The sequence below is a fragment of the Camelus bactrianus genome, chromosome 7 (assembly GCF_048773025.1).
Source record: "Camelus bactrianus isolate YW-2024 breed Bactrian camel chromosome 7, ASM4877302v1, whole genome shotgun sequence".
NCBI classification, from domain to species: domain Eukaryota; kingdom Metazoa; phylum Chordata; class Mammalia; order Artiodactyla; family Camelidae; genus Camelus; species Camelus bactrianus.
In genome coordinates, this window is record NC_133545.1 from 79,020,166 (window position 1) to 79,045,610 (window position 25,445).

At 38.1% G+C, this 25,445-nt stretch overlaps 1 protein-coding gene and 1 long non-coding RNA gene across 3 annotated transcripts in view; one reads left to right on the forward strand and one right to left on the reverse strand.

Annotated features, from left to right (window-relative positions):
* Window positions 1-16,173, reverse strand: part of LOC141578188 (uncharacterized) — a 33,835-nt gene extending 17,662 nt beyond the window's left edge. The window contains exons 1-2 of the long non-coding RNA XR_012508274.1: window positions 15,879-16,173; window positions 13,244-13,371 (exon numbers count right to left, since the gene is read on the reverse strand). This is a non-coding gene — a long non-coding RNA (uncharacterized LOC141578188). The remainder of the gene's footprint in view (window positions 1-13,243; window positions 13,372-15,878) is intronic.
* An 87-nt stretch (window positions 16,174-16,260) lies between these two features.
* STARD3NL (STARD3 N-terminal like) overlaps window positions 16,261-25,445 on the forward strand; it is a 41,297-nt gene continuing 32,112 nt past the window's right edge. Inside the window, exons 1-2 of one of the 2 annotated variants that reach the window (XM_045510908.2) lie at window positions 16,261-16,468; window positions 17,154-17,212. The gene's annotated coding sequence lies outside the window, so the exon portion shown is untranslated. The remainder of the gene's footprint in view (window positions 16,469-17,153; window positions 17,213-25,445) is intronic. The other variant, XM_010947303.3, reaches the window with a different exon arrangement.

Below are 25,445 nucleotides of genomic sequence, written 5' to 3' on the forward strand. Positions count from 1 at the left end.
CTAGCTTTAGTCACAATTCCTTATTTCTTTTGCTAATAGTCTGCTTTAGCAGTAATTTATCCCTGATAATGAGTTTCATTCTGACCTTTTATTCTAATTCTCAAACCTTGACTTCCATCTCATTCTTTGTTTCCTACAACATTTCTATGCAATCTGACCACTACTACTACAGTACCTGTAGAACTGGGTTTAGTCATTGTTATGGGTTGAATTGTGTTCCCCATAGAGATATGCTGAAGTCATAACCCCCAAAATTTCAAATGTGTCACCTCAAAGTGTGACCTGATTTGAAAAAAAGGTGGTTGCAGATGTTATTAGTTAAGATGAACTCATACTGGAGTAGGATGGGCCCTTACTCTAGTTTGATCAGTGCCTGTGTAAAGAAAGGAGGACAACTGAACACAGACACATAAGGAAAACACCATGTGATGTCAGCGGCCAAGAATGGAGTGATTCAGCGGCCAAGAATGGAGTGATGCAGCTGCCAGCCAAGGAATGCCACGGATTGTGGCCCCACCAAAAGCTATGTAAAGGCAAAGAAGGATACTCTCTAAAGCTTTCAGAGGGAGCATGATCCCACTGACACTTTGATTTCAGACTCCTAACCTCCAGAACTGTGAGACAATACATTTCTGTTGTTTTAAACCACTTAGTTTGTGGTATTTGGGTAGAGGAGCCCTAAGAAATTAATGCAGTCTTGTTGCCAACTTCTTTCCAGGTATTATAGATAATTTCTGAGTATCAGCAATCACAATGCCTACCTCATATACATGTAACAGAAAAGAACAAATCTGACTCCGTATTAGATCTGTTTCTTTGGCTTTAACCCTGTGCCTTGTTTTCTAGGCTTAGTCTTGCTAGTTCTGTACCTTTTGTAAAGGAACGTTGCCTTTAGCCTCAAATATACAGGAGGGCCTATTCTCAAGGCTCTGATCTTTAAGGATATATACACTTTTGTACTTATATAAAGATAAGTTGTAGAATAGAAAATAACATTTGTTTTGTTAGAGGTTTTACAGGGGCACCATGGCCTGACCCACCTGGACAGCTACAAGAACAAAGAATTCCTACACCAACAAGTTTGCAACAACCAACCATGCAACAACCAACCACATTCCCTCCCCTTTTTAGTATAAAAGGAGCCTGAATTCTGACTTGAGTAAGATAGTTCTCCAATGCATTAGTCTGCCATCTTCTCAATCTGCCAGCTTTCTGAATAAAGTCGCTATTCCTTGCCCCAACACCCCATCTCCTGATTTATTGGCCTGTCGTGCGGTGACCAGAATGAGTTTGGAGTCAGTAACAAATTTTGGCAAAGCCAGCCTGGAGCCTTGCTGCTCGTGGCCAGCCAGCCTGTCTGGGGAATTTTCAGGTAAGGCCCTAGCAGCTGCTAGGACCACTTGTCCTGAGGATCTTCCCTTCAAAATTCCCCAAAGTGACACTGGCTGCTCTAGCGCTTGGCAATTGGAGCAAGGAATCGCCATCTGGAGGCCGACGTGCTCCACACAATAGGGTAAGTTGCCCTAGTGTGGGAACAGAAATTGACCAATGCAAATATGTTTAACTGATTTTGACAAAGGTGCTAAAGCAACTCAGTGGAGGAAAGATAGACTTTTCACAAATGGTGCTGGTTTAATTTGACATCCATAGCCACACACACACAAAGATTGAGAGAGAGAGAGAGAGAAAGAGAGAGAGAGAGAGAGAGAGAGAGAGAGAGAGAAAACCTTAACCTAAGTTTCGTGCCTTATGTAAAAGTTAACTCAAAATAGATCATGGACTTAAATGTAAAATAGAAAACCACAAAGATCTTAGAAAAAAATCATAGAGAAATATCATCAGGATCTAGGGCTAACAAAGAGTTCACAACCAAATAAGCATGTTCCATAAAAAGGAAAATTGACAAATTGGACTTCATCAAGATTAAAATCTTTTGCTCAGAAAATCTCTGTTAAGAAGATGAAAAAAAGCTATAGACTGGGAGAAAATATTTGAAACCACATATGTGACAATTTACTATTATTTAGAACATATAAAGAATTCACACAACTCAACAGTAAAAAAAACTTTAATCCATTAGAAGAAAAAAGGTAAAAGACATTGAAGAGAAATTTCACTAAAGAGGAATGACAAATGACAAACAAGCACATGGAAGGATGCTCAATATCACTAGCCATTAAGGAAATGCAAGTTGAAACAACAATGAGATATCACTAAACACCTGGCAGAGTACAATAAAAAATAGTGACAATAAATGTAGGTAAGGATGTAGAGAAGCTGGTTCACAAAACTTTTTATATCTACACAATGGAATGCCACTTAACAATAAAAAGGAACAAATTATGGATACATGAAACAACATGGATTCATGTTAAAAAGCACTGTGCTACATACAGTATCATTCCATTTATATGAAATTGTGGAAGAGAAAAAATTATAGTAATAGAAAACAAGTGAGTTGCCAGAGGCCAGGATATGGGGAGAGGGATTGCTTGCACGGGCATAAAGGAACTTTCTGGAGTGATAGAAATGTTCTGTATTATGATGATGAATATATTTATCAGTCATCAAATTTTCACTTAAAAGTTGTGAATTTATTCCGTGTATATTTTACCTCAATAAACCTAATTCTCCCCAACACAAAGCAAATGAACCAAACTGTTCATTAATTTAAAAACACAACCACACAAAAAATATGATTATTTCAAGTAATTTTGTAATATTACTCTCATCATAAATAATGCAATTTATTCTAAGGACCAAAAACTCTGCAAAGAGATCTTAAACTTTAGTCAGTATGCTTATTGTTAGCAATACTATTGACAATAATTTTGAAACAATTTTAAGCATATTGTAGAATAAAGTAAATAAATGTTTTAATATTATTAGGATCAACATTTCCAGTATCATAGAAAAGACAAGCAAATATAAAAGAAGTTGAGAAAAAATTTCACTATTAAGTTTGAAATGGGACTATCAATATGAGATTCCGATTTTAAAAAATACATAATTATTAAGTTTAATCCATAAAAGGGTCTAAAAAGAATAATACTCCAATAGCAATTAGCATATCTAATGTTCAGATCTTAGTTTCCAAAGACAAGGGCCCACTTTTAAGGACCTGGTATTTCTTGAAGAAATGGCTATTTCTAGAGCTGTGGATAGGAAAGAACAAAGTGAGCCTGGGACAAACTGTGATAAAAAGCAAGAAAGGACTCAACAGTTAATGGAGTCAGGTCCAAAAAGACAGTGATTAGATTGATATGGTTCCCAATGGTCACATTTGGGACAATTTAAACATCAAAAAGAAGAATAATGGTAAATGATTATTACATATTAAATAAACTTAAAAAAAAATCCGAGTCCATAGTAATAATCTGAAAGAATTAACAAAAAGAAAAGAAAGTGAGTGAGAAGGGAAAAGCTGGGGAAATCTCTTCTTTACAAAAATATCACCTAAGAAATGTAAAAGAAATGATAAAATTTGAAAATTGCCATTTTGCAACCCCAAGTGCAATCAATGGCTCATAAAGCACCATCAACAAATTAAAAAACCATTAGGAGACAAATTATTAGGCCAAATATTATTCCATAGTTTACTATCTAATTAAAACAAGAAAAACGTATTTAAAATGGAACGATCTGCAAGTCAATACCTTAAAAAGGTAGTCAAATTTAGCATCATTAATAATGGAACATTTGACATAACTGGTCCTCAGATTTGACAGCAGTATGATGAAATCAACATCACCTATTGAGTGTCCTTGCCAAAAATGTTTCTTCTGAAGCTTATCAAGCCTCTAGATATAACCATCAATTTACAGAAAATACAGTACGCGAATTATCAATTTAGTTATCACCATGAGAAAATAACAAAAGTGGTGATTTAAACAATGATTGTATATTAGATGATATTATGGAATTATTCATAATTCTTTTAGGTGTACAAATGTATTGTGGCTATGTGGCAAATTCCCTTATAGTTGGATGCTGAAATATTCAGGTATGAATGTCATGCTGTCTGTAATTTACTCTCAAATAATTCATAAGGGGAAATACACATACATACACACAAAGAGAGTGAGAGTACAGGAGAGAAAGAATATGGCAAAATGTTAATTGGGGAAATCTGGATGAAAGGTAAATATAAGTGTAGAACCTTTTAACTTTTCTGTAAGTTTGATTTCTTTCAAAATAAAGAGGGGAAAATGGTTCAAATGAGAATATAAACAAATAATTTCTTTCAACTGAAATGCTGAAAGGAAAAATAGTTTTTATTGCAATTCTCTCTCTTGACTGTATATTTTTTCTTTGAGAGCACAGGACATTTAATTCATTTTTTTCTGATAGTATATGCTTTCTAGCTTTCCCACAACTACTGGCAATATCACTAATTATCTTCCTACAAATGTGGAAACTGGTTTTTGCTGTTTATAAAATAGAAAAACAACCCCAGCCAACTTAAATTAGTTAAGGCTTGGTAGTAAATTAAATCTTGCACAGTTTTGGAAAAATAAGTAAATAATAAATACTTTAATAAAAACTAAATTCAACTTAATACAAGATAAAAAATAGTAAGTTTAATAACAGATGTTACATACCATACAATATCGGATAATACAGAATAAATACTATTACTATAATAGAGTGGGCAGTTAAATAGCCTAATAATGCTGCTGATTCTAGAATGTATATGTAAGTGCAAAGGGGCAAGAATCATGTTGCTCATGAAGAAAAGAAAAGTCAGGGGAACTTAAAGTAGGGCTTTTCCTAAACAAGGAACAAAAAGTGTAAATCACGAGAAAAGAATAAGCTTGACCACATCAAAATGAGTGACAGTTTAAAAAAAAGCCATCATAAAGAGAACAAAAGACAAGAAACAACTTGTAAGAAGATTATAAAACATGATCAATAAAGGATTAGTGTCCAAGATAGATACAAAATTCCTACAAATAAGCAACAACAACAACAACAAACTATTGTGAGAAAAACTTGCCCAATAGAAAAATGGTCAAGAAAAGTGAAGAGAAATTTCACAAAAAAGGAAGTAATATTGGTGCTTATTAGTCAGCAGTGAGTCCTAATTAAGACAATAAGATACTCTTTCTCATCCACCAGACTGGCAAAAATTTAAAAGTTGTTCAATGTCAAATGTACATTAGAATGAGAAGCAACTTGAACTCTTGTCCACAACTGGTTATACTGCAACAACCACTTTGAAAATCAATTTGGCATTGCCTGAAATACTGCATATAATCCAGCATTATATACCTTTCAGGAACTTCTGCATATGTGCACCAGGAGATGTGTGCATAAATGTCTACTATAGCCATGTTCATAACAGCAAACCTTAAACGTCCAACATCAGAATAGATAAATAAGTTGTAGTATATTCATACAACAGAATACTACACACCATGAAAAACTGGTGAAACATAGCTACATGCATCAATAAGAATGAATCTTAAACAACATATTGAGTAAAAGAAAAAGCAGTTCATTTATTTTGCATTCGAAAGAAGACAAAACAAAATTTTACTAACAGATACAAACATAGATAGAAAAAACAACCAGTAAAGGTAGGGAAATAAAGGCTCAATATAAAACTTAGACACCGATTAAAGATGAGGGAAGGAGAATAACCCATGAGAGCCCCATAAATGGATTCTGGGGCATGGTGATATACTCTTTCATAGAGTTTTTGTTGGTAAAGATATAGGCATTTTATAGTTGTTTTATAAACAGAATGAATATTTACTCATATAAACTGCATTATAAAAATGCTATATTTATCTGTATTTAAAAAACTTAATGATAGCCACTAAAAGAAAAGAAATACAATCTGTAGCTTCCAAAATAATAAAAGGGATAAAACATTAGAGCAATCTTATAAATCCAAGGCAAAGGATGTTAAAATATTTAAAGACATAACTGAGATTTGTAAACAAGATAAATACCTCTCTGAAACTGGAAAAAAAAATGTAAGTGGTCAGCAGGGCTGAACCCACAGAACTGTTGAGCTATGGGTGTGGAATTAGAGTCTGGGAGATTCAACTATGTGAAGTAAAGACACCAGAAAGAGATCAAGGAATCAAGAGACAAGGAATCAGTGAACCAGACTCATGACTTAATGCCAGGGATTGGGGTGCAGCTGCCCTGATCATGAAAGGGCACTGAGGGGAAAACCAACCAATTGTGGCTGACCAAAACAGCATGTGGCCTCAGCTTTTAGGAAGCTATGGGCATAAGGAAATGGGAGGACCCAGAAACAGCCTCATAAACAAGAATGGAAACCAATTGCCTCCTGGCTCAGACCTTGATCTACATTATGTCTATATCACAGGAGAACTTGAACAGTAACCCTTTCTTATATAAGACCTGATTCTAGATTGGGAGACTATATGGTTCCAGTGGAGCCAAGCTTGAACCTGAGACTGAGAGAATGAGGGAGAGACAGAGGGAGTTAGAGACAGAGATAGAGACAACACATGAAAAGTAACCAATCTGATATACCACATTAGCAGAATGAAGAATAAAAACCACATGATCATCTCAACTGATGTAGAAAAAGCATTAACAAAATTCAATACCTTTTCATGATAAAAACACCCCAAAACCAGGAATTGAAGAAAACCAGTTCAACATAATTAAGGCCATATATAAAAAGCCTGCAGCTAACATACTCAATATGGAAAAACTGATATATTTTCCTCATAGATCAGGAACAAAGCAAGGATGCTCACTCTCATCACTTCTATTCTACACAGTACTGGAAGCCCTAGCCAGAGCAATTAGTTAAGGAAAAAAAAGATATACAATTTGGAAAAAAAGTAAGATTATTTCTGTTCACAGATGACATATTCTTACATGTAGACAACTAAAGATTACACACACACACACACACACACACACACACACACACAAACTGCTAGAATTAATAAACAAATTCAGCAAGTTGCAGGACACAAAAACAACAGGTAGAAATCAGTTGTGTTTCTATACACTAACAGTAAACAACCTGAAAAGGAAATTAAGGAGACAATTCCATTTATAGTAATATTAAAAAGAACAAAATACTTAGGAATAAATTCACTCAAGGAAGAAAACGACTTGTACACCGAAAACAACAAAACATTGCTAAAAGTAATTAAAGAAGATACAAACAAATGGAAAGACATTCCATGTTCATGAATTGGAAGACTTCAGATTGTTGAAATGTCCATACTACCCAAAGCAATCTAAAGATTCATACACTCCATGAAAATCCCCATGACATTTTTGCAGAAATTGAAAAACAATCCTAAAATTAATCTAGAATCTCAAGGGACTCCAAATAAATCTTGAAAAAGAACAAAGTTGGAGGCCTCATACTGCTTGATTTCAAAACATTACAAAGATACAGTAATCATAAAAGTGTAATACTGCATAAAGACAGATACACAGACCAATGGAAGAGAATAGAGAGGTCAGAAATTAATGCTCACTCGTATGATTATATTATCTTGGAAAAGAGCACCAAAACTACACAATGGGGAAAGTACAGTATCTTCAACAAATGGTGCTGGCAAAACTGGGTATCCACATGCAAAAGAATGAAGTTGGATTGTTAGCTTATACCATATACAAAAATTAACTCAAAGTGAGTTAAGGCCTACACCTAAGAGCTAAATCTGTAAAACTGTAAAAGAAAACATAGAGGAATATCTTCATGACAATAGATTTGGCATTAATTTCTTGGATATTACACCAAATACACAGGCAACAAAAGGAAAAATAGACAAATGAGACTACACTAAACTTACAAATTTCTGTGCATTAAAGGAAATAATCAACAAAGTGAAAGGGCAGCCTACAGACTGGGAGAAAATATTTGCAAATCATATATATGATAAAGAATTAATGTCCAAAGAACTCCTACAACTCAACAACAATAATAAAAAACCCAATTTTATAATGTGCAAAGGACCTGAATGGACATTTCTCCAACGAAGATATACAAAGGCCAACAAGCATATGAAAAGATGGTTCACCATCACTAATCATTAGGGAAATGCAATGAGACATCACATACACTTACACACACACAGATACACACTCAGAAAATAGCAAGTGCTGGTGAGGATATGGAGAAACTGGAACGGCGCACTGTTGGTGGGAATGTAAAATGGTGTAGCACTATGGAAAACAGAATAGAAGTTTCTCAAAAAATTAAAAATAGAATTACCATATGACCCAGCAATCCCACTTCTGGGTATTTATCCAAAGGAATTAAAAGCAGGATGGAAGACATCTTGCATAGCAATATTTATTGTAGCATTAGGCACAACAGCCAAGAGGCGGAAGCAAACTAAATGTTCACAGAAAAATGAATGGAGAAAGACAATGTGGTATATACACATAATGGAATAGAATATTATGCTAAGTGAAATAAGAAATGTCAATTACAAGAAGACAAATAGTATATGATTCCACTTACATGAGGTACCTAAAGTAACCAAACACATACAAACAAAGTAGAGTAATGATGGCCAGGGTTTGAGGGGATGGGGTGATGGGGAGCTGTTGTTCAATAGGTACAGAGCTTCAGTTTTGTGATATAAAATAGCACTAGAGGTAAGTTGCACAACAATTTCAATATAGTAAATATAATTAACATCACTGAATGTTACACTTAAGAATGGTTAAGATGGTAAATTTTATCTTACATGGTTTTTTAAGCACAATTAAAATAATTCAAAATACCCAGGCCCACAGATCACGGAGCCATCTTACAAAATTACATTAAACACCTTTCCTACTTGCCTCCCATCCCAACTCTCTTTCTTCCCCATCCCTTTAGCTCCAATTCCAGCAGGGTCAAAATCACTACTGTAAATTTTTAAACAGACTAATTTTTTAAACAGAAAAAAAAAAACCTTACTCACTCTATCAGTTCCTAGTAATAGTGAACGAGTTCACCAAAAACAAATACTGATCATTATAGGACTTTCTGCTGGTAGTATTTTCTTTTAAGAACTTTTATGGATAGCATAATTTTACAGAGAAATTTTACATCAACATGGTGCTTCCAAAAGTTAAGAATTACTAACAATAATTTGACTTGAATTCCTTTTTTTTTTTTTTAACATAGAAAGAACATTAGGTTACAGAGGCTTCCAAAAAGACTAAGAAAACCCCAAAAAGTCAAAACAGCAAGGAGGAAAACTTTCTTTGAAAATAATTAATGATAATGGCAAACATTGTTTTCCTGGATATTCTGCCATTATTTTGGCCCTTTCTCAGACGTTACCACTAGAATCTTACAGCAGCTGCTTCTTGCCAACATAAGCATTGTGTGAAAACTTCATAAACAGCTGGGAAGAATAGACAATGACCTCTATATGACTTCTTAGCAGCTTTGCAAGACGGAGGCCTAATTTGACATGTGGACTTGGTGGTTTGACCAGCCTTGGCTAACATCAGGTCCACATGTAAGGGAGGGTGCAGTGGTTCCCTACTCCGGGGCACCAACTCAGTCTCATGCGCCATGAGTCACAGTGGCAGAAGAAAGACTCCTTCCTGGCTGTCTTGACTCACTCGGGAGCCGAAGAGGATGCTCATTGGGGTTGTGGTCCTGTGTTACGTGAGCAACCACGGTGAGCTAAACAGTTTCACCAAAATGCAACCAAATCCCTCAAATTAGGAGAGAACAGGATGAGAATGACCAAATTCACTGATGTTTTGGGTTGGCAAAGTTTGAGTTAGAAGTTCTAACATTAGCTCTGGTTTCATAAGTCAAGTTTTACTTTGTCTTTTCAACTTCTAATAGTTAAATTGCTGCTGTTGAAGTTGTCTTTTCAATAAATTCTATAGGAATTTACATTCTGTTCAAGAATAAATTAGTATTTAAAGTCTATCTTGGATCAGACCCAAATGTCCCAACTTGCTTTGGAACCCATGTCTCTTTGGACAGTATGGATACTCCCCTTCTCAACAGGTATCCACTATTTCATTCTTCTCCAGGTTTAGTGTGTTTGTTTTTTTTAATTTGAAACCACCTATCCAAAGGTTTTCACTTTTTAATTTATACATTAGTATTATTTAACGGGAACTAAATTACAATGTGCATTAGTGATTCTGAAACCAAGCAGGACCCTGCTGGGACTTCCCAGGGACAGACTCCTACATGTCCCCAGTGTCTGTAGAAAAGCTTTAGTATCCAAGTTTCAAAGAGCAAATTTAATCAGAGAAGTGAGAAAATGCAAAACAAACAAAACCAGTCAAGCAAGACAAAATAATAATAGTTTACCCATTAAACAAAGTCAAGGACCTTTAGTTCCTCCTCAAGGGCTAACGATAATATCCTGAGTTATATCTTTGAATTGTTTTATGTATACAAAAACCCCCATCAAGTGGGAGAAGTTAACTGCATGCTGACCACCAACATGTAGACTCTAGACCAGTTGGAACCAGAGGTTGATGATTTAGATTCCCAAAACTTGACCCTGTTACCTCATGATCAATCAATCAGAGAATTGTGCATGAGCTGATCACACACCCTGTGACCCTGTAACTCACACTGTCTTTAAAAACCCTTCCCTGAAAGCCACTGGGGAGTTCAGGTTATTTTAGCACAAGCTTCCCATTCTCCGTGCTTGGCACCTGCAGTAAGTGCTGTACTTTTCTTCACCACAACCCAGTGTCAGTAAATTGGCTTTGCTATGCATTGGACAAACAGACCCAAGTTCGGTTTGGTAACAATATGCCTAATTATTAAATTACTAAAAGGATTGCCCCTTTTAGATAAACTCCTAAGACTATTTTAGTAGCAAAAAATAAAGTAGTAATAAAGGGAATATAAGAAAAACATTAGAATAAAATGTGTTAATCCCTCCTTTTATCATATGACCAACTATAGCCCCTCTCAGAATCTAAAGTGATTTATCAATTTAGATAATTCAGGGACCTAGAGTTTTATGTACCATTCAATTATGGCTACCCTCAAGGTTACTCACACATTACTGCCACCATTTTTTTTTTTTCCTATAATGCTCATCTTCCATCCTCCACTTATTTTCTTACTGCTTTATCCTTAAAGACCCAAATTACAACTTATCTCTTTAAGTAAATATTCTCATATTTGCCTCATAAATCCACGAGGATTTTTATTCTGTGTTCTCTTAATTCTTGCTCACTCTGACTTAAATCTTTATCACTTCATCATTTTCAAAACACTATTTTCTCTAGCCACTCATGAATCTTCTCCTTGTGTTTTCTTTGATCTCTGAGTTCACTGTGTCTAGGTTTCCCTTTGGTTTCTTCTGCTTCCACCTACTTAAATGATGATATTCTCCAGGATTCTTCCCTAGATTCTCTTCCCTTCTGCATCTGTGCATTCCCTCTCAGTCTCTGGGCATGACTCCCTCCCAAACTCCCCAGGTTTAAAATTTAGATGCCTACTGGACACGCATTTCCAAATGAACCATACTTATTTTAAACAGAAAATGTTTAAAAGTGAGTTTATAATGAAGCCTTGTCCAATCCAGTTTTCCTCCTGAGTTCCTGGTTTAAGTTAATGACAAAATTCTCCAACTAATCACCCTTTCCCTACTCCTTTATTTTCCCAAATAAAGTTAATTGTCAAGTCTTGTCAGTTGTACCTCCTTAATAGCCTATATATTCATCACTTCCTTTCCAACCCAGGCTAATGTACATTAATGATTTCCACAAAAACCTATTGCAAGACTTCAGGCTTTCATCATAACTCATACAGACCAACTAGTGGCAGTACAGAGGATGGATTAGATGGGATCATTGTATTTGCATAAACATTTTATATATATGTATATATATACATAAATGTGTATATATATAAAATGTTTATGCAAATACAACATATATGTATAATGTGTGCATATATATATATATATATATATTTAATAAATATACATATTGCAATTTCATTCCACAAGTATTTCCAAGCAACTGATCTGGGGCAGAAAAAGGTGCAACTAGTCCAAATGGAAAGGAGGAGGAGGAGAGGCATATGAGTTAGGCACTTAGTGGTAAAATTTCTATTTTTACATTTACATGTCTATGCAGAACATTGCAAATATGTTTCATGGAATTAAGATAATTCTCTCATATTTACAGTAGCTATAGGTCTTCCCATTACCTCAAATCCATAGAGTTTTGGGGAGGAGAAGAAACCTCATTTGAGTATTTTTCTTTCGAGGGTGGATGGGTCATTGGATTGCTATTTTTAGAACTGAAGTGATCATGGTGTATAATCCTCTTAATGTACTGTTGAATTCTGTTTGTAAAATGAATTTGGAAATGTTGCTTCCTCTTCAGTGTTTTGAAAAAGTTTGAGAAGGACTGGTGGTAATTCTTCTTTAAATGTTTGGTGGAATTCACCAGTGAAACCTCCTGGTCCTGAGGTTTTCTTTGTTGGGAGGTTTTTTGACTGCTAATTCAATTTCCTTACTTGTTACTAGTTTGTTCATATTATCTATTTCTTCTACCATCTGATCCAGAAATTCCACCCCTGGGTATATATCCAAAAGAACTGAGATCAGGATCTCAAAGAGATATCCACACTGCCACGTTTACTGCAATATGACTCACAACAGTCAAGATTTGGAAACAACCTAAATTTCCATCAACAGATGAAAGGATAGAGAAAATGTGGTATATGCATACAATAGAATGGCATTTGGCCTTAAAAAATGAAGGAAATCCTTTCATTTGGGACACCATGGATGGACCTAGAAGTAATTATTATCTATGCTTCTAAATTTTTATCAAAATTGATTTTTCATTTTAAATGTCCTTTTATATAAGTAACAAGTGGTTCAACTAAAGCAAAAGCTAAAGTGTTACTTCTTGTATTTCTTGCTTTTCAAATTCAATTGGGTGAGAAATGATTGCAATATCTAGTTTTAATTGTTTAAAAGGCATGTAGTATAGATCAATTGCTCAACCAGAGACATCTCCTTTGCTTCACCTGGTTCAATCATTATTTTTTCTTCACAGTACCTGTCTTTCATAGATAATTCCTAGGTTTCTGGAATACAGTTTCAGGGCTAACACCTCTCATGGGCTGCCTCAGCAGTTGTGGCGGCTCCAGAGCCCAAATCAGGGTCGGGGCAGAGAAGTTTTTGAGTTTGGGCGCCTGACCTGGGGGAGCATGAGGTGAGGACTGAGTCAGGCTGTACCTGGGGATGGGGAGAGGGTGACCTGCAGTTGTAGCAGCATCTATTACCTGCTTGTGGCCCTCTTATGGCATCAACCATCCGAAGGGGAGACACCGAAGTCCAGCGTAGCTTGTGGTGCACCCAAGGTTCAGAGGGAGGAGCTGGAGATGCAGCACTTCCATGGAAAGCATCTTGCCTGGAAATAAGTCAGTCACAGAATAACAAAGATTGCACGATTCCACTTAAATGCAGTATTTAGTATAGTCAAACTTATAGATGCAGAGAATAGAATGCTGGTTGCCAGAGGATGGGGGAGGAGAAAACAGGGAATTTTTCAATGGTTATAAGGTTACAGTTATATATAAGATTAATAAGCTCTAGAGATTTGCTGTACAACATAGGGCCCATAGCTAATATAGGTTGTTACTCACTTAAAAACTTAAGAAGGTTGATTCTTGCTATGTGTTCTTACCACACACACATACACAAAAGCAAGAGGATACAAGAAATCTTTTGGTGGTGATGGATATGTTTATTACCTTGTTTGTGATGATGGTATCACAGATCTATGCATATGTTCAAACTCATTAGAATGAATACATTAAATATTTGCAAATTTCTATATATTCAGCTTATCTAAATAAGGTTAAAAACAAAAAACAAACAAGAAGAGGAACACAGAACTGAGAATATCTGGGAATATTAAGTGCTGGCAAAGATTTGGAGCAACTGGAATTTTCATTCACTGCTAGCGGGTTGTAAATTGATAAAACCAAAAAAACCTGTTTGGTAGTGTCTACTAATACTGAATATATGTATATCCTGTGGCACAGAAGTACTGCTTGTAGGTACATATCAAAATCAAATGTGTAACTATGTGCATCAACAGACAGCTATAAGAATATTCATAGCAGCATCATTTGTAGTCACCCTAAACTTTTAACAACTCAGTGTTAAGCAATATTAGAATAGGTTGTCATTCTAAGTGAAGTAAGCCAGAGAGAGAAGTAAAAATACCATATGATATGACTTTTATGTGGAATCCAAAAAAAAAGACAAATGAATTTATTTACAAAACAGAAACAGAGTTACAGACCTAAAAAAAACTTATGGTTACCAGGGGGAGACAGAGGTGGGAAGGGATAAATTGGGAGTTCAAGATTTGCAGATATTAATATATATAAAATAGATAAACAACAAGTCCACACTGTATAGCACAGGGAACTATATTCAATATCTTGTAGTAACTTATGGTGAAAAAAATATGAAAACGAATATATGTATTCAGTGTGACCGAAGCATTGTGCTGTACACCAGAAACTGACACAACATTGTAAACTGACTTCAATAAAAAAAAAATTTATATATATATAAATACTTCAATTAAAAAATATATAAAAGAATAGATAAAGAAATTTTGGGATTATTTACAGACATGAGAAGGAATAAACTACTACTATATTCTTTACTATGGATCAATTAAGAGTCACACAAGAGTACATACAATGTGTGGCCATATATAAGCTTTTAAAAACAGGTAAAACTAAATTTGGTGACAAAGTTCAGAATAGTGGCAATTTTTTTGTGTGCTGCAATGACTAAGACCGAGCATGAGGAGAGCTTCTATACTGCTGGTAAATATTTAAAATCTTGATCTAGGAAGTGGCAACACAAGTTGGTTACCAAGACCAAGATAAACATTCATGATTATTGCACTTCTTTTGTACACATTACCTCTTTAAATTTTTTCACATACATCCATTTAGAAAACTTTAAAAATTGTATTTCGTCAATTTTGATGAGGGTGCAAGGAAAGGGGTGCTCATATATTAGGGTAGGAATGTGACTGCAACAGCTACTTAAGTAGAGCAAATGGGGAGACTCTACTACTGAGGTTTAAAATGTGCACTCCCTATCCTGCACAGTCACGTTAGTATCTGCACTAGAGGACACTTGGATATAGGTGCGAAAAGGCACAAACACATATTGAAGGTAGCAATACTGCTAATAACAAAACAGAAACTATATGTCTGAGGGTAAGGGAATCATAAATTAAAACTATTGGTTCTGAGGACTATCATGCAGTACTTCAGAAGAGTTTGGTAAATTTATATGTAGATATGGAAAGATCTCAAGGATACAATACTGATTGGACAAAAAAAAAAAAAAATGACACCTACGCATGTGTAAATGCATAGGAACCAGGAGTCATCCTGCAGGCACTAGTTTGTAATTACTGACTAAAATGGACTAGCCTCATTTGTGATGTTTCAATTTATGGTTAGGTATAATTCAAAATAAATAACAAACAGCCTGTATAATGTCTTTGAAAGAATATCCAAAAAGTCAGTAACGCTTGCCTCAGGCACTGACTCCAATAGGGTAACTGAGTGACCGAGGGTCTGGAAGCGAAAGAATTCTTACTGTGTAACCCTCTATTCCTTCAAATACGTGAACGATGTAACTGTAGCACCTTTTAGGAAAAAAGTTTAATTGAAAATATAAAGATAATTTGAATTAAAACGGTAATTAAAAGATGCCCAATTTTGAGGTAAAATATATACAAATATAATTCAACGTGGCTACTATTAAGACAGAGGTGCTAGTTATGTGATAGGAGCACAGAGAACAGGTATCCTAAGTCTGAGGGGCTTGAGGAGAATTCGAAGCTGAGGTGACGCTTGAACAGAGAAATTGTCCTACTTTTTCATTCCCGGAGAGCTCAGTGCGAGGAGCCCAGGGACCCTGAAATCCAGTCCCATGATTATTTTCCAGAGCTGGAGCCTAAATCTCCAAGAGACTGAAGGCGGAAGCAGAATCAACGAGGAGGGGGAGCGACGCCTAATAAAACTGTGTGGTACCGGATTCACGCAAGTCCAACCAGCTCTGCGCGCTCGAAGCCGAAGTTCTAGATTCCCACTCTCCCTTCAGCGCAGGCTGGCCCGCCCTCTCCCTCCTACCCGCGATGCTTACTGGGCAGTAGATGACTGACAGGCTCATCTACCAATCGCTGGCTAGGCCAAGGGGGCGTGCCCTGGCCCGGTCTTCGGTCTCTCCGGCGAGATGCGGCCCCTGTGCGTCGACGTCAGCGTGCTGACGTCGCGGGCAGGGTACTCGAGGAGGTCCGGGGGCGTCTGTCCGGGCGGTGGGCTGTGCGTGGCCTGCAGGGCTGGATCTCCGGTCCCGTCCCGCCAAGCCCCGCCCCTCCGCCCGCTAGGACTCCCGTGGGCGCAGCCACAGATCCGCTGTCGCCGGGGCAGCCTGGGGCGGCCGGCCCGGAACCCTCCGATGAGGTAGGCTGGGTTTCTCGTCACCCTATTTGACAGATTGAAAAACTGAGTCACCCGGGATCAGATGACTTGCCCGGGGCTCACTGTGGACCCGCGAACGGAGGCCTGAGCCTAGCGTCCTGTTCTGTTTGTTAAGCCCTCGCAGTCCTCAGGGGAGGAGGAGGGGCTAGGTAGGCTGTGTTTATAAAGGATACAAAAGTGAAGTTGCAGATTGCGGAGCCCCTTTCATCCAGGGCTTGAGCTGGGGGTTAGGGGATGGATGTAGGTAGCGAGGTCTCCATCCCTTCTCCCTGCGGACCCCGAAGTGTCCTCGGTGGGGTCCAGCCCGGTGCTGGCCCCGTGGGCCCTCCAGAGTGACCAAGAACGCTGACGGGGTGATGCGTGAATTATACAGACGAGGTGGGTTACTGGCCTCTTTATTCATCGAGAAAAACTGTTCAAAACAAAATTTAAAAATTAAAGCACAAGTCACGAACGTTCTGGCTGTGGTTTCAGTTCACTGCTTTTGCCTGCTCATGGGTATGTGGCCATAATTTGAAATCTCAATAGCCTGGTTAGTTTTGATTTAGGATTAGAAAGAGATCTCCCTCCTCCCTTAGGTCAAACATGAGTTAACATTGTGGAACTTTTCTTATCATTCTCTTAATATGCCAATTGTTCACCATGTCATTTGTCTTCTGTTTCACAGATGGAATCACTGAATTCATCACTTGACTCAGTAATAATAGTTTGGATAAGTTTAGCAAGGTAATAAAGTAACAGGTCGAATCTCTCAAATACACCGGAATTACTTTAGTTTGTTTCTCAGAATTCTTTGTTGAGAAGGGTTGTGAAAGAGAATTTCCATCTACATACTGTCTACCTATACATCCTCACAAAACAAAACAACTTATGGTACCATTGCTTTATTTATGTGCTTAATAAGTTGGGGCATAATTTCATGCTCATAAAGTGAAAATATGTGCTGTACAAGATATGAATCCTTATATAATATTTTATATTGTCATGAAGAATTCATTCTCTTTGAATCTTGCTGTCTCAAGCATTGACCTTTTAAGACCTCATTATTGCATAAAATGGCACTAAAGAAATGAAATTAAAGCCAGTTCAGGGGACTTTTCCTTGCTTATGTTCACAGAGGATGGTTATTATCATTTGAATTTATTCTTTGGACAGATTTATCTGATGAATGCCTCATCTGTGCCATGCTTTGTTTTGGGTGTTGGGGATCAAATACTGGAAAATTCAGATAAGGTTCCCTCCCTCAAAGACCTTCCATTTTGGTGGAGATACTATAAATATGTAAAATAAAAATGACAGTTTTAGATAATGATAAATGCTAGAAAAAATATTAGAGGGCAAAGGGCTGGAGTGTGACTAGGATTTGGGGGAAATAGATATAGGTGATCAAGGAAGATTTCCTTGAGGAAGTTTGGATGAGACCTGAATATTTAGAATGAGTCAGCCGTGGGAAGATCTGCTGGAAGTTTCCAAGCAGAAGTAACGACGCAAAGGAACTAAAGGAGAAATGAGCTTGGCATGTTCCGTGGATAAAACAGAAGCTGAGTGAACATAGGGGAGAGTGAGGTTGGGGGGACAGTGGGAGGAGATTACCCTGGAGAAGCAGGCAGGAGGTGGGACCATCTGAACCCATGTAGGAATTACAGACAGGCAAAGGAAATAGGATTTATATATTGTCAAAACTCTCTTCCTTTTTTTTTTCTTGACATTCATAGATGCTAATCAGCTCTCTGCTTTATATTAGTTATGAAATCATTGTAGTAAATCTTTTTTTTTAACCAGTGATCCTCCTTCTCAATGGAAACATATCTTCTTCCCTCCAGCACTGTGTTCCATGCAGTTTGTTTCCTGTTCACTATGTGCAGGACTCTTGAGCTTATCTAAGCTCATCTTCCTCTCCCTGCTTTTTTCCTTCCTACTCTCAACCTTGAGTCCTGTCCAGTATTTATGTGCAGGCCATCAGCCCCTGCTCTTCTCCAAGCAGAGTCTTTGGAAGCTGCATTTCAAGTGGATTCCTGTTTTCCATTAGAAGTTTTATTACTGACCAGAGACTTCGTGTCTGCCTTTATTTAGTGCCTGCCTGCACCATGTGTGTTGTATACACTCTGTTCCTTCTAACCCGTTGCAAAGGTAGATGTTAACCCTTCCTGATGGAAGAGGAAACTTCCACTTAAGGCCACCCAGCTGGTCCTGAGGGAGCCCAGCTTTGAACACTCCAGTTAGCCTGCCCCCAAAGCCTAAACACCTCACTGCCTGGGTACACGACAACAACTACAAATCTCTATTGTGTGAAATTAATATTTTATGAAATAGCATTTTAGATTCGATTCTCTTAGTTTAACGGTGAGACTGGAGGCCTGTAGATATTCATTGCTTTTCAAGACATAACTGGCACCAAATTCTCACCCCACTAAATATCAGCCTAGTGTTTTTACTGCTATACTTGCCACATGACAATTCCATCATAAGGGGCTTCTGTGTATATAAAAATACAGTATCTCAACATCTTGAAGTTACTGACCATAAACTCATACAAGGTAATTTATAGTCCCTAAATTCATGATGTTTTGAAACTCATAGAAGGTAATTTTAAAAAGGTAAAACAGTGCTACTTCTTGGGCGAAAATAACCCTTGCTTTATTTTACTTCTCTTTCAGCGGTGAGCAGGTATAAACTTTCTGAATGTATCTTGATTTTCTTAGTAAAAAGTGGTTTCAAAATGAGTTTAAAATTTAAGTTTTAGTTTCATAAATCTTTGTAAGGGAGTTTAAAATTTATTTTTTTCCCAGCTAAACCCAGCTTTACACGATGCTGGCACATAGTTTCTGTTGGCACATGGAGTTTCTTCCTATAATTGAGGAAGCCATTGGGTCATCTCAGGAATACAACTTCTCTTAGGAATGTATTGATTTTAATGAGTAAAAATCAGTTGGTAAATTATATGGTTGAAAATGGTTTACTGCGTTCATGCAATTTAAGAATACCCATTCTTAATTTCTAAGGTTCGCTTATGTTATTATGATTGGGATATGGTTGATGAATAATGGCAAATTAACAAATAGTTAAATTTACTTTCTGGTGGCTTTTTGACTCTCCTATGACTTTATGGAGGTGGTCTTTTCTACTAGTCAAATTAGAATAATGTTCATGGAATTAGTAGCACCGTCTTTCTTAAATGTTGGAAGATATTTAAATTTAAGCAAAAGGTTGCTTTTGCTCTTCACACCATCTACTGGGTATTTTGACTGGGTATCTCTATCCTTTAAGATTATTTATGCAACTGACACCCACTTTCTGAAGACCCAGGCTGTTATGATTTGGTCTCAAATAGTTGCGCTGTCCTTCCGCTGTGAACCCAGTGCCTGAAACTGGACTTCTGGCCTTTCCAGCTTAACTGTTACTGCTTGTGCTCTGCCTGCAACCTGGAATGCCTTCTAGATGGACAAATCCAGCCAAAATTCTACCTGTCCCTCTGTATCCATCTGGGCTGCTTTCTTAATGAGCTATTTTTTGTGTCTCTTTAATGGAAGGCTTCTCTCTCGGTAGTCTTTCTCTGTGATGCAGTTTATCAATCTTGATATCATTGGTAAAGCACTGTTTTGTACCTGAGTGTTCAAATATATGTTGACTTGGGCGTAAAAGAGACTTTAACAACTTGTGTTATACATACAAAGTCTTCTGTAGATTGTCGAACCCTTTAGTTTAGCTCTTTGGATTAATGGAGTGTTTATTACCTCATCTTTGCAAGAAGCATTGTTACGCTTTTCTTGGCTTGGATTCAACAGAACCTCTTTCCTGTTTCAGTTAAGGGTCTGCCTTCTACAATTACCAAGGGGTCTCTTGAGAGGCGCCCAAGTCTTTGGGTAGTAAATATTGAAGGTGCACTGCCGCAAATAAAAATCAGTGTTCTCTGCATTTATGGTTTCAGGGAAAAAATACTAGCAGTTGCACTTTTTAATAGTGAAGGTGAGAAAACTGAGGCCCAGAGGACTAGCCAGGGACCCTGCAGTGCTGGGCTAAGGAGCCCAGTCAGCACTCCTGGTTCACGGCAGTGGGGGCTTGTGCCCCCACTGTCCTACATCAGATCTCCTGGTGGCCTCTTAAAGAGTATCAGCACAGCTGAGGCCTTTCTGGATTGTTTCACTTGCTTTGCTAGTGAATTGACCTGGATCTGGAAGATACCTCTTGTTATGACTCAAGGTCAAAGTAGGACCTCTTACCAAGGATCCCTGACTGAGCTGTTTAAACCTATGGGTTCTTCCTGGGTAAGCACTGGCTGGTGTCGGGTTTGGTACGCTCTTTAGTTTAAAACTTCTCTCTTCTACTTACCCTCTCATCACAGTTTTCCAAAAAATACCATGAGCCTGGTGGGCATCCTCTGTATTAAGCTTGGAGTTTGGAGGAATTTGGTTGAGTGCCTTCTAAGTTGTAGTGAGCACAGGTTTCCATGACCCACCTTTTCTGGGATGGGATACTTTTCAGATACTGTGTGTTGTTGCTCACTAGAGCATGTTCTTGTTTGCTTTTTGTTTCAGGAAAATAGATTCTCATAATTCTTTCTTTAATTAATTAATCATTTGCTGAATTAATGATGTAGAGCCAGGGAAGTTTCAAGTCCACTTTCGTATTTGTAAGGTATGTCCAGTTCTTCTAAGGTAACACGTGGAGCTCTGGAGAAATTCACAGTTTTTCCAGCTGAGGTGGGAGCACCAGCCAGGACTTGCTTTTGTTATTATTGATAATAAGTGACACTTAGAGGGGCTTCTTCCCTGTCAGCTGCTGTTTTAAATGTTTACATCAGGATCTCTCATCCTCAGCACTGTTGACACTTAGGGTTGGTGGGGGCTGTCCTGTGCGTTGTTGGGTGTTTAAAAGACGCCAGGGACGCCTCCCCTCGTTGTGAGAACCAAAAATGTCTCCAGACATTGACAGATGTCCTGAGGGGAGTCGTGGGTGGGATCCTTCCCCTCCACAGGCTGGACACCTTGAGAGCCACTGCTTTATATAAACGAATTTATTCCTCACGACACGTGGGTCATATTATTGCCTTCATTTTACAGAATGAGAAGCTGCGGCATGGAGAGGTTAAGTAACTTGTCTGAGGTTACATGACCAGCAAGCAGTCATACTGGATGTGAAACCAGGCAGTGCTCTTTGTGAACACTGGCCCGGTGCAGCCAGCTCAGACCCGGCACCAACTGTTAGGGAGCCAAAGACCCCTGTAAACCAGAGACAGAACAGGTGCCAGCGGGACCAGGCAGGGCCATAAGTGAGGTGGCTGAGTGAATATTGCCAGAATTGCCTGTTTTTCAAGAGAAGCTAGAAATCTGGATTTTACTTGTGTGAAAAATTCTTATCTTTCAGTATTGGCATTCAATTCAGTGTTTACAGAACATCCTTCAGCCAAACAGCGTCACCTACAGATGGACAGGGTTTGGCCCCAGGCTCTCAGTTTTCAGTCTTTTTTGTGTAAACTTGGCAGCATCGTGACATTATAGAGAACTGTATATTCATTTGATGAGGGGAAATGAGGAGGGCAAATGTTTCCCTTCTTGGAAGGCTCTGGAAATGAGGATGGGTGGGCTTCTAAACAAAAGTTGTGGTCTTGCTTTGTTTTAAGCCAAAAAGTGCAAGAATTAAAGCTGGCCACCCATCACACTTTGAAATGGCAATGCTCTGCTGCTCGGTGCAGACTCAGTTGGAAATTACCTTCAGCAGCATTGTTCATAACTGTTTCTTTCATGACCTCTGCTTGACGAGGTGTTAAATCCATATCTTATATGACATTGAGAAAACATAAATTGTAGAATTCAATGACTGTATCTTGGAGAAGCAAACCACAGCCATACCTCCCCTTTTTTATTTTAATTAAAGTATAGTTGATTTACAATGTGTTAGTTTCTGGTGTACAGCATAGTTATTTAGTCATATATATAGATTCTTTATCAGATTCTTTTTCATTATAGGTTATTACAAGCTATTAAATATAGTTCCCTGTGCTGTATACTTAGGACCTCGTTGTTTGTCTGTTTTGTATATAGGAATTTGTATCCGCTAATCCTGAACTCCTAATTTATCCTACCTCCTTTCCCCTTTGGAAACCATAAGTTTGTTTTCTGTGTCTGTGAGTCTGTGTCTGTTTTGTAAATAAGTTCATTTGTGTATTTTTAAGATTCCACCTGTAAATGATATAACATTTGTCTTTCTCTGTCTGACTTACTTCACTTACTATGATCATCTCTAGGTCCATCCATGTTGCTGCAAATGGCGTTATTTTATTATTTTTTATGGCTGAGTAATATTCCATTATGTATATATACCACATCTTCTTTATCCAGTCATTTGTCGATGGGCATTTAGGTTGCTTCCTTACCTTGGCTATTGCATATAGTGCTGCTATGAACATTAGAGTGCACGTATCTTTTTGAATTAAGGTTCCCTCTGGATATATGCCCAGGAGTGGGATTGCTGGGTCATATGATAGCTCCGTTTTCAGTGTTTAGGGAATCTCCATACTGTTTTTATAATGGCTGCACCAAACTACATTCCCAGCAACAGTGTAGGAGGGTTCCCTTTTCTCCACACCCTGTCTAGCATTTGACATTCATACCTCACTTTTGACAGCCAGCAGCTGAGTCCAGTTTAACTCTGTAGGGAAAGACCAGACTCTCTGCCTGTGTTTTAGCAGCAGGTGGACTTCTGCCGGCCTTTGCGGTGTTTTCCTTATGCTCAGGACCCTTGCTTCTTTAATTGAGCTTGTGAGCCATTGTGCCGCTGCTCTGGGTGTTGAAAGCGACCTCCTGCTCTCATGCTGACTTTTCATGGCCCTTGGGCTCTGTCCGTCCTTGTGTGTCAGTGTATGGGAGATTACTTGTAACTTGTGCCTGTTGGAAGGTACTCCTGGGCAAACTTGTAAATGACATTCCCTTTTATTCACTTGCTCTAGTTTGTGAAATAGGAAGCTGGCCTTGGGTAACTCCAGGGACCATTCATGTTATGTCTTCCCCAGTGCTGCTATTAGTGTGCCACCTCTTCCAGCTGTAGAGCCACTCCAGGGGCAGTGAGTAAAGGATGGCTCTGTCACCTAGGGTGACACTTGCAGGAACCCTTATCCTTTCAGAGACTCTTGCGTTGAATGAAAAGAAACTTATTTTGCCTCCAATATCCACCTGGGCTTTGCTGTCTCCTCATCAGCTAGCGACTTGGAAATTTAACTTCTGTTTTCTCTGCATGGAGAAAGATAGGTCTGGGGAGGCCTGTGAAGGTTGTGTGATGAACACATTCTTAATTCTAGTCTTTGCAATGGAGAAGGATAGTTACTGAAACAAGTGTACACTTGTAGCCACCTTCCTATGATTCCTAGGAGAGCAGTGAGCTCACTGCCTTGAGATGTTATTGATTTCCAGACCTAGATCAATAAGATCATCAGTTCCATCCTGAGAATTGAAAGCATTTGTTTGAAAATTGCTTGCAGTACGTACTGAAGAAGCAGCATTACGTAGTGCAGAGATGTCCTCATATGCAGTGGAATGTATTTCAAGTTTCTTACTTGAGGGAATTTTATCTGTTTAGATAGTAATATGACTGTTGATTCCATCATTGCTAAAGCTGGCAACACATCTCTAAGAGGAAGCTTTAAATATTCATGAGAATGTATGCACCAAAGAGCACCATAGTTCCTCTAAATTACTGTCTGCTGATGGTTGGCTAGTTGACAGTAATAATGAGGTCAAAATTGGGAGAAATAGTGGTAACTCCATAATAACCATTAGGTATTTTGTAACTGATCTCTTGTGATTTTTTTTAGGAAAGTTCAAAGCAGATTTAGTTCTATGGGAACAAGAAAATCTTCTGGAAAATGATGGGCAGTCAGCAACCAAAAAAATCAGTAGTCTTTTAAACTTGTGGAAATGACTTTGACTCATGAAGGAAAATGGAGTTACGTGTAGCGTCTACGATTAGGAAGATTAAGACAAAGGAGTTTCTAGGTAGGGTGTGGAGGAAGTCTTTGGGTGTAGGAGTTAGAACTGAAGCTCAGAAAGGGGAAGAAGCTGCAAAGTCCATTTGAGCACCGGGAGAAAGCTACTAGGAGGAGAGTCAGGTTGGAGAGGGACAGTAGAAGCTGGAGGAAGGTAGCTGTAACGACTCTGTTGTTCCAGTTATTCTGGGCCACCTGATAGCAGCTTCCAAAAAAGATGAAAGACAAATAAAAGAATATTCTTGTTTGTCAGAGGCCATGTTGAGACGGACTTTGAAGAAGTGATGTGATGTAGCTACAGCATACCAGCCATCTGACTCAGCCAATGCTGATGACATAACTGGCTACCAAGTTGTTGACCCTTGCAGGGTGGTGACCTAACAATGTGTACTGCCCAGCGTGACTTTGGCCACTCGAGGCATGCTGTCATTTTGCCAACCTGTGATCTGTGGGAGAACAAATATACATTGTCAGATGTCCTTCCTCCATGCAGCTAGCCCAGCCTCCCCTGGACCAAGCGTCATCCCAGTGGCATGGTTATTGTCAGGAGTACACACTTGATTTCCTTCCCTTCTCTTCAGTCACCCCCTTGTCTTATTAGTACATCTGCCTCCTTGACTGGTTGGAAGTTCTGCTGAGAGCAGGGGAATTCCTGCATTACCTTTTGAATCCTTTTAAATGCTTGGAGTTTTACATTTTGTAGGTGTTCAATGCATATTAATTAATAAAATGGAACTCTTAGTGAATGTTAATAAGGCCCACCTCATAATTATTTTCTGTTCTACGAATAAATGCCCTTTTTTTTTCATCTTTTATGGAGAGAAGGGAGAGCATTCTAACTTCTCTTCCATCGCATGGCTGTAACTTCCATCTATATGCTGTTAACTCCCACATTTCTTTTTCTAGCTCAGACCTCTCCCCTGAACTCCTGACTCCTATCCAGCCACTTACTTTATCTCTACTTGGATGTTGAAAAGCCTC